This window comes from Gorilla gorilla, chromosome 10 (genome assembly GCF_029281585.2).
Source record: "Gorilla gorilla gorilla isolate KB3781 chromosome 10, NHGRI_mGorGor1-v2.1_pri, whole genome shotgun sequence".
Classification (NCBI taxonomy): Eukaryota; Metazoa; Chordata; class Mammalia; order Primates; family Hominidae; genus Gorilla; species Gorilla gorilla.
The window spans coordinates 121,139,477-121,153,440 of NC_073234.2; the positions used below are offsets into that span (position 1 = coordinate 121,139,477).

Sequence of the window (13,964 nt, forward strand, 5' to 3'; positions counted from 1 at the left end):
CTCTGTCCCGTTCAAAGCTGTGTTCATAGCTCAGGGCTTTAAGAGAGAGTGTTCAGAGCCCTAACTCAGAAGGACCGCCTGGAGACCTGCCAGGGTTTTGCCTAGACACACGTCACACCTTTACAGGGGTGGCGAAGGCTTGTGCTATCTCAAGACCTCACGCAGTACTTCTCAGTTTAATGGGCCCACTCAAGAGGTAAACGTGGAAAAAGAAAAGTTATATGCACACACACCCACACACACACACACACACCCACACACACACACACAGAGCAATAAAACAGCAATTTATTCATAAGATTCTAAGTCATGAATTGTCTCTACTTATAAAATACTAGCCTATAAATTATGATTCTGCCAAGCTTCATTTTGAACAAACCCACAATCTCAGAAACATCAGCAGTTCAACTGCAGAGAGAGATGATGAGGTGGCTTGAGAAGAGTGACAGAAATGTCTCTAGATGGGATTCCGGACCTTCTGGGAGGAGGCTTCTTTGAAGGCCACCTGGCGATCACGTGGTTTCTGATTCTCCCCATAGTGATTGTGCCTTCCCAGGTACTGAATGGATCTCTTTGAGCTCTTTGCGTGGCCGATGTGTGAACTTTTGGCATGGCCAGTGTGTTCAGTGGGAGTGCTGGGGTTTACAATTGGAGGAAGGATACCGACTCCCTTTATGGCTGGAGCTTCTTGGGATTCCTAAGTGTCACCTTGGTCCACAAGTAGCTGTTAAAAATTTGAAAAAAGTCAGCTGTTTGTCTTCTCATTCTTCTACAGGGCTCCCAGAGATTAAGACAGCCAAGCCTTCCTCTCCCTGAAAGGCCCATCTCTTTCTGAAATTTAAATAATTTGGGCATTTTAAAAAATGTACAATTAAATTATTATTGACTACAGTCCTCGTTTTGTGCTATCAAATACTAGGCGTTATTCATCCAGAAAAGTGATATTTTGAATTGTGGTGATACACTGTTTCAACAGATCCTTATATCTTTCCAAAGTCTTAAATGCTATTACAACAGGGCGTCACATGAGGGCGCTCTAGAGAATCCGCAAGAGCAAATTCCATAGGAAATGGGGAGGAGGGAGTTGTTATTAATAGATTTTACTTTTTAGTTTGAGTTTCCTTAGTCTAGAAGGACTCACAGAGTTCCCAACTGTGCTTGCATGCCTGCTGTGCCCAGCGTGTGAGTGTGAGTGTATGTATGTGTGTATGTGTGTGCGTGATGCACGCATGGAGGGGTTAGGGAGGATGCAGGAATAGAAGTTGATGAGGGACAAAGGGGAGGGAAAATTAAAATGATGAGCTTCAGAAGTCACCTTCTTTACAATTTGAGAGGCAATGTTCTGCTCCTATCTCTTGAAATGTCCTCTATCTCTTCCTTTCAAGGGAAAAAACACCAGTTCCCACCCAAGAGTTCTCCAGGACAAGGGAGGCCTTGGAGAAATGCAGTCAGAGGCAAATGGGAACAGATAGCTGCTTGTCAGCGCAGGTGCATCTCTTCCAGTCCACTTTGGCTGAGACTAACCTGACCTTGCTGAGCCCTGGCCTTGCCGTCAGCCTGCGCTGACAACCGGAGACCAGGCCACACTCTCCTAGCAGCTGCCCAGGCGAGGCTCATGCCCCAGAAAAAGCAGCTCCAGTTACACATTAGTCACAGAAATAACAATGATCAAAGGGAGCCAAAGGCATGAAATGGCTTCATTTTCCCAATTTAATTATGGGACTGGAGGATCCATTTCAATCTGGAAGGAGCCTGAGTTCAACTTGTTATAAAATGGTTGGATAAAGTGCTGTATATTATTTTTTGCTTCTCCCCTCATCCCTCCTCCCCATCTGCAATACAAGTTTTCATAGGCCGTTGAGTCCTTTTCAGCCCCTCCCTGTAGACGCACGATAAGAAACATAAATATGCCCCTTTCTTACTTGAGTCCTACTCATGATGCTGATGCGCCCAATTAGAGCCAGTAGTTAAGGCCCCTGGGATTGCTCTGGGCCCTGGAAAAGAATGGCAGCAGGTGAGTGATGAGAGGTCCTCCCCCTCAGGGCAAGTGCAATGGCCTCATTGAGAAAGTATTCAGCCATCTGTAAAAAGGGGCCTATGGCAGTGGGGTCAGATGACAATGCCCCACATGCTTTAGTGGTTAAGATGCTTCAGTGCTCAGATGCTTTAGTGGCTACAAGTTTTTTACTGGGCTGAGAAAGATGTGGATCAAAGCTGTGTTCCAGGTACATGTGATGGGCTTTCTATCCCCTGCCACACACACCCACACACACGCACACACGTGCACACACACATACACATGTGGACCCTCTTGCCCCAAAGCCAGGCCTTGAGCTTTGAAAGGCTGGAGGCAAGAATTAGACCGGGGATGTGTATTTCTGTCCTTAGAAGTTGGCTGGCTGTTTTATACTTACTAAATGACAAAGTGTGATGAAATTGTTGCCTAGTAAGGACAAAGCCACAAGGTTGTTTTTTGTTTTGTTTTGTTTTGTTTTGTTTTGCAGAGGGGAGGGGAAGGGCAATGATGAGACAATTCTTTTTGGGTCAACCATCGTACATAGCACATAAAAGATTTGACTGGGACCACATAGTGAATGGCGTCCTTTAGAGCTTACATGGGCGCACAGAATCAGGCAGGGGCTAGAAGTCAGGGGTGCAGTTTCTAGACCAGCTCTGCCACTGACTTGCCCTGTAAATTTGGGAGGGACTCCTCTCCACTCCGGGGTTCATGTTCTTCCTCTGGACTGGGCGATTTCTCTCTCTGCACCTTTTTGCTCCAAGGATCTACTAGTCCATGTCTCTCTGATGCTTAAACATCTGTGTGCGGCATTTTTAGGAGGCCTCTTTCCTCTGCGAATAAGAGGCCTCTGCTCTTACATTACTTTGGGATATGTTTGGAATTTTACTTATTCTCCACAAGATTTAACTGTAGTACAAGGTGAGTCTTTTTCCTACTTCCCGGGAATTAACCTATGGCATAAATTACAGGCAGGAAGTACATGGAGCAGATAAACACGGAAGGTTTGCTTTCTTTTCCTCTTCGTCTTTCCTTGAACTTTTTTGCACATCCATATTAAAACCCGTTTCTGGCTTTCTCCCTTCACACTCCTACTTACGGGGTTTACAGAACGAGGATCTCTCGGCAAGATCACACTTGGTCTCCCCTCATATAAAATTTGACTGAGCTCCTCCTCATGAAATGGATTCACCTTTTGCACTGGGGAAAAAAAAGGTTTTTAATGTAGTTAAAGTAAAAAAAAAAAATAAGGACAGAATCTGCACGAGGCAAAATTATATTGATATCTTCTCTTAAACAAAGAGGATAGATTTCTTTACAAATTCTGTATGTCCATATACCATTTAGAAGCAAACTCTGATTTCACATTGAGGCTGAAAATGTATATACTCAAAGCTGACAAGAAGCCACACATAGAGTAATTTATGTCTTATATTTTATGTGATATACTTGACAACATAAGTAATCACATAGGAAGGCCTCTGTTTAGCATTGGCAAATAAGAACACAGACTATTTATGTATGGGTGAAAGAGAGTGGAAAGAATTTTAACCTTGAAACTCCTTGTCTATTGACTATTTAGGATCCTAGTCTTTTTTTTTGGAGATGGAATCTCACTCTGTTGCCCAGGTAGGAGTGCAGTGACGTGATCTCGGCTCACTGCAACCTCCACCACCTAGGTTCAAGTGATTCTCCTACCTCAGCCTCCCAATTCGCTGGGACTGCAGGCATGCACCACCATGCTGGCTAATTTTTGTATTTTTAGCAGAGAGGGGGTTTCACCGTATTGGTCCGGCTGGTGTCAAACTCCTGACCTCAGGTGATCTGCCCGCCTCGGCCTCCCAAAATGCTGGGATTACAGGTGCCAGCCACCACATTCAGCCTGGATCCTAATCTTGAAGCTGGATATACAAGGAATTTTGTCCTCGTCACATTTAATATTTATTCATTTTTTAAAAAAGGGCAGCAGAATAGAAAATGGGGTTTTAATTTTGTAATATCCAGATTCACTTCTGGTTTAATAGGGTGGCACTTTTAGTGGGCATTAGAATCTCTGGGGGAACTTGTTTAAAATGTTGATTCTCAGGCCTCATCTCTCAGAGTGTTGATTCTGTAAGCTGTATTGGGTGCAAAAATCTGTATTTTAACAGGCATTTCATGATGATTGATGTGCCTCTAGTCCGGGGAGATTGTAATTTAAGAAACATTTGTCTAATACATACTCAATTTTGTCCAGATAGAATTTTTCTATGTTTGTTTTAACTATTTTATATACTCAAAGGCTTACATGTACTACTACTATTATAGTTTAACTTTATTCAATGGCATTGTATAGATTGCAAGACATGCTGGTTGGAGGCCACATCTTATTCATCCTTCTAGTCTCAGAACTTAGTGCACTGCCTGTGACACAGTAGACTCTCAAAATCTGTTCATGAATCTCACTGAGCCAAGGGTGCAGCTGTGATTTAAAGTAGCTGCAATCTCAGATCTTGATCACTCAGCCTTAAACTCTGAAGGACAAAACATAAACACTCTCTGACCTCTAAAAAGGCCAATGGTGCATCTTTGCACTAATTCATGCCCTCAGACATAGACACTTCTCATTTGAGCAGAATCTATAACAAGCTTGCTTATCTTGTTTCCCAGTTTAAAGGAAATGAAGGAGAATTAGAAGAGGTACCCAATAGCTCATCCTTCCCCTGTCATCACGCAGGCCCCATGGTCTCCTTCCAGAGACGCTTTCCCCATCTCTGTAACTGTCTGAAACCTACCCATCATCTGAGGCACAGCTGAGGTCTCACTGGGAAGCCTGCCCTGACCATTCTCACCTCCCCTTCTGATCTTCCATGGCACTTGTACATCTAGCAGCTCATCTGAACCAGTTCTCACTCTGACCCACCAAATCTTTATTGCCTTTGCTCTCCCTATCACCCACCTTAGAGATACTGGTTAAAGCTAGAGTCCTAATCCCCTCTTCTTCCCACATTCCTGAGATCTGCAGTAGAAAATGTAAATGGTTTCTAAGTCCAGTATATTGTTGAAAATCTGTAGTATGTACTGCTCAATAAGCAGCTCAAACATCTCCTACCTTAGAATCTTATTTATCTTTTCATATATATTGAACCCACCCCAAATCCTATTACTTTCTTGAAAATCTCACAAATCCATCCACCTTTCTTCATCTCCACCACCACTTCTCTTGCTAGTCCAAGTTACCTGCCTGTCTTAGGCTTTCGTCCTAATTTTTCACTTGTTATTTACACATTCCAGTTTTTCTCCACCTAGTAGCCAGAGTGATCTCAAAATGCAAAATGATCTTATCTCTTCCTGGCTTAAATGCTGCATGGTTTCCCATTCCTCTTTTAAGATAGATGACACTTCTCAACATGAACTACAAGGCCCTGCCTGGTGTGAACCCTGCCTACTTCTCCAACTTCATCTTCCAACAAGCTCATTTTGTTTTCTCTGCTCCAGCCACCATGGCCTTCTTTCAGTTTCTCATACTTTCTCGACTCCCTTCTACCACAGAGACTTTGCACACACTGATGCTTGTGTTTGGTCTTCCCTCATCTCTTCATTGAAGTAGCTGCTATTCATAGGGCATAAATCAGCTCAAATCCTTCTCTGATTTCCCTGGCTAGCTCATAACCTAGTCCCATAATACCATGGATCTTCCTTCAGAACACTTAAAGCAGTTTAGCACAGTTTTGAATTTACAGGTATCTTTGTTTTTGCTTGATTGATATCTGTTTCTGCAATTGACTAGGAGCTTCCTGAGGACAGGGATCATATCTGGTTTTGCTCACCAGATATGATCTGTCTCAAGTATTTAGTTCAATCCTTGTGAAATGACAGGCACTTGATAAATAGTTGTTAAATGATGAAAGTTGGCTAGATTTATTCAACAACACTAAATGTGACATTCTCTGGGGATGTGAATATATTATTAGATATTGCCCTTTATATTTAGAATCTCATCATCTAGTGCAGAAAACAGACTTTAAAGCTGTTAATTTCAGGAATGTAGTAATATAAGGATGACCATATATCTTGGAATACAAAGAAGAGAGCAATGAAGTATGCCCAAAGGAATCTATGGAGATGTCATGGAGAATGTAATATTTGAGATGTGTCTTGAAAGATAAATATGAGCATTCAAAATGGAGAAACACCCAAACGGATGGAAAGCATATGCGAATGGCTGAAGGTGGGCCATAGGATAAAGTTCTGGAAGGTGTTGGGTTGGGGTGATGGGGCATGGATAAGGAATGGGTGGCAGATTGATGTAAAAGAACTTGCTAAGAGTATTGGACTATAAGAAACAGAGCCAATAGAAGTACAAATAAAATAAATTCAAGGATGCTTATGTGTTAGGTCACTCAGACTGGAGTGAGGAATGATGGGGAGCTAGAGAGAAAAATAAAGCAACTTCACTATTTCAGATGAGAAAAAATGGGGGCTTGTGCAAAGGCAGTCATAGCAAAGTAGGAGGAAAGGTAACTTTGAAAGATGTTTCAGAGGAAGAATCAGCAAGACTGGGTGACCAGCTTGATGTGAGCCTTGAGAGAGAGGAAGAAGTATAAGGTCATTCAAGTTAAGTAGACTAGTAAGATGGTAGAATTGCTAACCATTATAAAAAAATTCTCCAGGAGAACAGATTTGGGAATGAAGGAAGAGATGAACAGCTCAGTTTTGAGCTTGCTGAGTTTTAGGTGCCTAGGAAACATCTAGTTAGAAATTTTCAGGAGGAGGTTGGACAATCACAAGGATAAAGGCAAGGGGCTTCCTATGACTACCTGTGACTTTTGTTCTCTGACATTGATGGCAACTTATAAGAATACATCACACTTGTGTGTCTTTAAAAAGACAATAAGCAGTATCTGTCACCTGCCTGGAGCCAGGTACATCATCACCATAGCAATGGGACATTCAGACAATAGTTTCATTGAAGGAGAGCCACATGCTGTCTGAATAATTGAAAAGGCACCTCCGGCATTCAAGTGGAGCTTTAACTTGGCATTAACTAACAACAGGTGGATGCTGGCTAGCCAAGTGAGTAGAATAGAACTCTATTAAGATTTAATATTACTGTAATAGGGCACAGAAAACACCTACAAATGATCGTTACATTCAATTGTACCATTTTCATCTACAGAGGCCACTCAGTGTTCTGGGGTTTGGCATGGCTGGGGTTGAGGGGTGGGTAGCTATCTCCCCTGGGTTCCCTCTTATTTTAAACCACTCACTGATTTCTTCATCCATGTAATCGTTGCAGCATCTAGGTTCTAAATCTCTTAGGAGGATGTGAGGACACCAGCTTTGGTCTTTGCTCTTGATTAAATGCATGGTCTCTAGAGCCAGAGAGCTTTGAGTGCAAATCTTGGCTCGGGTACTTATTGACTACGTGATTAACTTTATTTGTGTGCCTCAGTTTCATTTTCTGTAAGTCAGACTAGTAATGATAGTGATTTCAGGTGTTTTGTTTGTTTGTTTGTTTGTTTTTTGTGATGATTGTGATCCCTTTAGGGGAAAGCCTGCCTCTTAGGAAGTGCTTCATTACTGGATCTTGAAGTTCAGGAATTGCAAACTGGAGTATTTTTCTTGATAATCAATGTCTTAAAAAACAAATTTAAACACCTTTAGAGGAGCAGTTACCATCCAGTTCCTCAGGCCCTGCTAATCTCCATGGCTTTGATACTCTTCCCATTTGCACATTTTTCTTAATCTACTGGCCCTTATATATTTTTTAGTCTACAGACTCCAATGCAGCCCAATTTTAGAAAGCACTTCATATTATGGCCTAATGATGGGAGGGAGAACAGTTTCTTCTAGTCTTTAAAACTAAGAACAATCTGCCTATATGGCAGCAGGATAAACATTTGTGTGGTTGGAAGAGGCTAATCAAATCTCAGTGATTTTGAAACTCCACAATTTAAGAATAATTCTTGGCTGGGCGCAGTGGCTCACACCTGTAATCCAAGGCTAAAGGATCACTTGAGCCCAGGAGTTTGAGACCAGCTTGGGCAACATAGTGAGACCCTGTCTCTACAAAAAACAATTTTAAAAAATTAGCTAGGCATGGTGGCATGAGAACCCATAGTCCCAGCTGCTCAGGAGGCTGAGGCAGGAGGATTGCTTGAGCCCGGGAGGTTGAGGCTGCAGTGAGCTGTGATTGTGCCACTGCTCTCCAACCTGGGTGACAGAATAAGACCTCACCTCAAAAAAAAAACAAACAAAAAGAATAATTCCTTTGGATGAAGTGCCATGGGGTTGGGGATATTCAGGGAAGCAGGGACTAGTAAGGTCAGTTTCAGATATAAGTAGCACCTTGAGGTCCAGAGATAAAGCCCCTGTGAATTTCTGACCCAGGCAAAATATTGCAGTGTTGTCTGAACCAGGTGGAAGATGAGTCTTTATTCCAACTAAGTGTGGCCCTCAAATGAACCCTCAGTGGTGTTAAAGCAAACTAAATATGGCCTGAGAAGGACTCCATAGTTCTATATTTGAATCCTTGTGATGAAATGTAACCTAGCTTAATAGTCAGACAAAACTGAAAAGCTAACTTAGTAGTATGCACCTTTAACAATAGCTGAGTGTTGGCCAATCCCAGAGGCCATACTTCAACCACTCATAGACTGCTGAGTTTTCAAACTGTGTTTAAATAAGGCAAACGCCAAGCTATAACCAACCTCACTGTTTCTGTACCTCACTTCCTATTCCTGTACGTCACTTTACCCTTTTTGTCTATAGATTTGTTCTGACCATAGGGCACCCTTAGAGACTCTGTGAATCTGCTGTGATTCTGCCCAATTTGCGAATCGTTCATTGCTCAATTAAACTCCTTTAAATTTAGTTCAGCTGAAGTTTTTCTTTTATCAGTGGGCTGGGCCTCTTTACTGTGAATCAGGCGATGTCCATGGTGCTTTGTCACAACAGTTCTTTTCTTCTCAAGCTGGCTCACGTTTTTCAGAGTTGGTTTTCGAAAACCTCAGACTTGCGGGTAGGCAGGAGTGACAATGAAGGTGTTCATTCCTATACCCTTCCCCCATCATTTGCACGTGACCCAAACTGGTTCATTTTCAGGAAGCAGGGGACATAGCAAAAATAAATTCATGAATAAGGCTAATTATGTTCAATGACAAGGCTAGCACCAAGCTGTTTTTAAACATAAATTCAGTCACTGAGACCACACAATTGAAACCCTCAGCAAAAGTGCAGAGAGTTCTCTGAAAGCTACTCACAGCTGCTACAGTTCATTCCAGCCCCTCCCGGAAAATTCCAAACAGAGGACATATGCCCTAGACACTGCCTGCCCTGTATGTCCTGATGTTAATCCCCAGAGGAAAACTTGATTGGATTCAATGACAAAGCTAGCATCAAGCTGTTTTTAAATTAAACTTTTCTTGTTAAGGAAAAGGGAACTATCTGTGGCCCATGACTTTTGAACTTAGAAATATCTATATGGCCCATTAAAAATCAGCCTCATTCATTTGTTTGTTTGTTGGGTTGCCTCATTTTGCTTTGCTTTCTTATATGTAGGGATAACTTGAAGCAACATTGGAAAATATTGGAAGTATGTCTTCACCACTCTTTCTCTCTGTACCTTTCTTTAGCCTTTTGAGGTAACAATATTCAATGAGCCAGATCCTTGGCTGACAATGGCTAGGCTACTAACCGATTGAGCTGGAGAACTTAAGGAAAGCTACTTTCCCTTTTGAGGCCACAGCTATGCCATCAATAAAACGAAGAGTTGGACCTGTTGATCTAACACCAATTAATGTGCTGTTAGTTTCTCTGCTGAACCTCTTAAGCTAGAAAAGAGTTCACTCATGCACGGACCTTGTTGCAGCTACTTTCCATCCCTGTGCCCGGGGCTGACATCACTAATCAATCATATCCTTCTTTCTGAGCGTATACTCAGCCTCATGCCCCTTTTAACACACCACTCTAAGAAGCCAACACCAATGGAATAGGGTTGTACTTAAGTAGAACACCCTTTGCCCTCCCAACTCTATGACTATTCTGACCCCCTCCCTATCATTAAATCATACTTGTTTATGTTGAATTAGCCATTTTTTCCCTCCATCTTAAAGATGGTGAGGTGGGACTCACTGAATCCAATGCTTCTTTGAGCTTGGACATTCTGGGTATCTATCATTCTCAAGCTGACCTTATGTATTTTTATTGTGATAAAGATACCAAAACTGAAAATTGAGACACAATGTTATGCCTCCAGATATGCTACCTTGTTTTATCAGTTCTTCAAAGTCCAGAATTGAAGAATCTCTCTGTGAATTGTCATGTCATGAGCCAGGTGAACCATACTGGACAAGTAGAGTCAAGCCTCTGTAACCCAGAGTGGGAAAAATCGGGTAAGTAAACCCCTTCTCTCTGCAAATACATCCATTTGTCTGAATAAGGCTTATTTCTATCTGATGCTACTAGAGGTACATGAAAAGGTAATCAGAAAAGTCCTCTAAATTGAGGAAAGTATTTGGAGGGAAGCAGGATGGACACATCACATATTGTAGAAATAAAATGACCCTCAAGTTCAGTTTGCAATATGCTTATAACTGGAGAGTAGCAGTTTTTTAAGGTATATCAAGACTATGGCTAGATCTAAGTAAGACAGCAATAGAAAAAATAAAGAAAGAAAAGAAAAGGAATGCAACAGACCTCAGAAGTTTATTCCAGTCAAAATGTGCTTTTATACGTGAACTATAATTAGGGTGACAACAAAAGTTATTGCCCAAACCAGGACATGTTTGAGAGTGAAAGGGGCATTATTAATAATTGCACTGAGATAACAGGTGTAAGCCAGGACAGATGACACCCTAGCCATGGTCCTACCCCTTGCAGAAACTTCTGAGTGTTTGTGAATCAGAAGGCAGTAAATAAAGAAAATATATTTGACAGGGGCACGAAGTCTATGAACACTGCCTTCTTCTTCAGGGCAATAGGCATGAGGCAAAGGTAAGATAAAGACATGAGGAAGAATGTTAACAATAGGTAGTGTTTAAAAACCAATCTGTTGTTTATAATCTATTTTTGTTTCAAGGTAGGGTGAACTGAAGAAAAAATTCACTTAAAATGAATTTTTACATTACTAGACAAGAATGCAATTCTTAAAGAGTAAGAAATCCCAATCATAGTTTTGAAACCAGCTAGGTAGCTCTAACAATCAGAAGTTTCCATCTGGCCCCAAGGAGGAAGTCACATTTCTGTGTTCAGGACACTTCAGGATGTTGCCACAAGGATCTCTTGACTGTCTTTGCATCATCTCAGGTTTCCTAGAGGAAAAAACTAACATATTATTTAATCTCATAAAAATTCTGAGTGTTTCATAAATTGGCTGCTTCATTTTTACAAATATCGAAACAGAGGATCAGAGATTACCTGCCAAGATAACCCCATTAAACACAGACGTGGATTCAAACTCACCATGTTTTACTCTTCCCGTATTGCCTAGGACAAAGGTATCAAACAAAAAACGGCAAAACATAGACTCATTCATTAGCCCTTCAATGTTTATTGAGTGCCTACCTTTTATCAGACATTGTCCTACGTACTAGGGATACAGAGATGAGCCTAAAACAGTGCCCTGACACTTATATTCTAGTGTGCGAGGTGGGAAGATCATTATTGGCAGGAGGAACAGCACATGCAAAGGTTGTGAAAAGATGATCCAGATACTAATCCAGCTGTAGAGAAGTGAGACAGAGAAGGCTGGAGAGAGAACCACAGAAGAGAGTTTGTGGGGCCCCGTAGTCCCAGGTAAAGACTTCACATTCCAAGTAGAATAAGAAATCAGGAAAATGTCACGATGTTATTTATAGTAGTGGGAAGCCTGGACTGCAGGGGCCAAAAGAAGCAGCAGAAAGACCTATGAAGAGGCTCCCACGGTCTTCACAGATGCTAGAGATAATGGTGTTAGGTGAGAGAATTAGCAGTGGAGGTGGTGAGAAGTGGATACAGAGAGGGTGTACTCCCAAGGCCATGGGAAAGGATTTGCTGATAGATTAGATGCTGGCCTTGGGCGCCAGAGAGGCACCAAGGAACTCCTGTTAGTGGAACCATGAATGCAGATTGGGAACAGGAGCAGGAGGCTGAGCAGGCAGGCAGGATGTCATTTTGAAGTTCTCTTCAAATGGAAGGGTTTCAGATGTTCAGGGAATCTTTGGGGAGTTTTAAGTAAAGGAGGAGAATCATTCCATTTTCCTTTTGGAGAGATCACTCTGGTGGCAGTGTTTGGAATGGATTAGAGAAAGGAGGAGAGGAGAAGCAGTGAAAGCAGCTGGGAAATTAAATGCTGAGTTAGGTAGGGGATTATGAAGGCTTGGACTGAGACAATGGCCATGGGGATAAGGAAGAGAGGCTACATTTGAAATATTTATGGGGCAAGGGAGTTAATTAAAAAACAGTGGCTTATTAGATGTGAGAAGAGAAGGAGAAGATTAAAATAGTCTCCCTTTCCTGAACATTCTGAAGTCTGGGAGGTTCAAGAATCTCAGCAAATCCCAGATTTTCTTAAAGAGCCAGTAAATGTAAATTAATGAACAGTTTTAAAAAAATCTTCAAAGAAATATAAAGAGTTTTTAAAAGAGAGAGCAGAGGCAAGATATTTCTTTTTGTATTGGACATTTTTTTATATCGGGTCCAGAATTTAAATGTATACCAAGAGTTTGAATTGTAGTGATCATTCTGTTGACTCTGTATACCATAAATAAGTGTAGCCATTATATAGGGTGGCACTTTAACACTCTAACGTGTTGTCTGTCTCAAGAGGTTGACTTGGAAGTTTACAGTCTGACTGTAATGATGCTGCCCATCATTTCTGCAAATTTTCTACCCTTTTTGAAGGAGGTTATTTTTAAAGTCAGCTGGGCATTGCATTAGAAAGAATTCCCACTACTTTGGCCACCAACCTAATTTTTACTTTAAAATAGAAACACCCTGGCCAGGTGCTGTGGCTCATGCCTGTAATCCCAACACTTTGGGAGGCTGAGGCAGGTGAGTCACTTGAGGCCAGGAGTTTGAGACTAGCCTGGCCAACATGACAAAACCCTAAAATTACAAAAATACAAAATTACTACTAAAAATACAAAATTACTACTAAAAATTACAAAAATACAAAATATAGCCAGGTATGGTGGCATGCGCCTATAATTCCAGCTACTTGGGAGGTTGAGGCAGGAGAATCTTTTGAACCCAGGAGGCAGAGGTTGCAGTGAGCCGAGATCACGCCACTGTACTCCAGCCTGGGCAACAGAGTGAGGTCTCAAAAAAAAAAAAAAAAAATAGAAACACTCATCTCCATTGTCCACTTTGTTCACACAACTTGACTGTTTCAAAAAGTCATGTCAGTGTACAAAGGATGAAAATTTTCTTTACTGAGGTTATGTAAGATGCTATGCTGCAGGTTCTTAAAGCTGTATGGAACCACGGTATCAAAGTTTCCTCTAAGTCATGGGGGTTCTTTCTGGTATCTGGGCCTTTGGGCTTCTTCTGACTTCAGGGCTCTTCCTCCCTCCCACCTTTATTTTCACAACTTGTCTTTCAGAATCAGTTGAGCTCTGTGTCCCTAGAATTCATCCTCAGACCTCCAAGGCCGTATTGTTTGTCCTGTGCACTCCTGGGCCTCCAATGTTTACCTCTGTCCCCACCATATTGTAATATTCTATCGGCTGCTCTCACCACTTATCTGTGATCTCTTAGAGAATTGGAATTGATCTCTTCATAGCCTTTAGCACTTAGCATAGGGCCTAAGTGCTAAATCAATATATATGCTTAATAACTGAATAATGGCTAGCTCTAAGGATTAAAACAACATTTTTCCTTTTTTTAAAAAAAAGCAACCTCAAAACAGTTAATCTAAACTCTCTTGGTAACAACTTTAGCCAGGGAGTACTCGTTTGGAGGTACATACATACTCTGACATCTGGGT

The 13,964-nt window shown here is 41.6% G+C and overlaps 1 long non-coding RNA gene across 1 annotated transcript in view; it reads left to right on the forward strand.

The window, feature by feature from the left end:
- LOC134756586 (uncharacterized) overlaps positions 1-13,964 on the forward strand; it is a 39,929-nt gene that overhangs the window by 657 nt on the left and 25,308 nt on the right. The window lies entirely within an intron of this gene.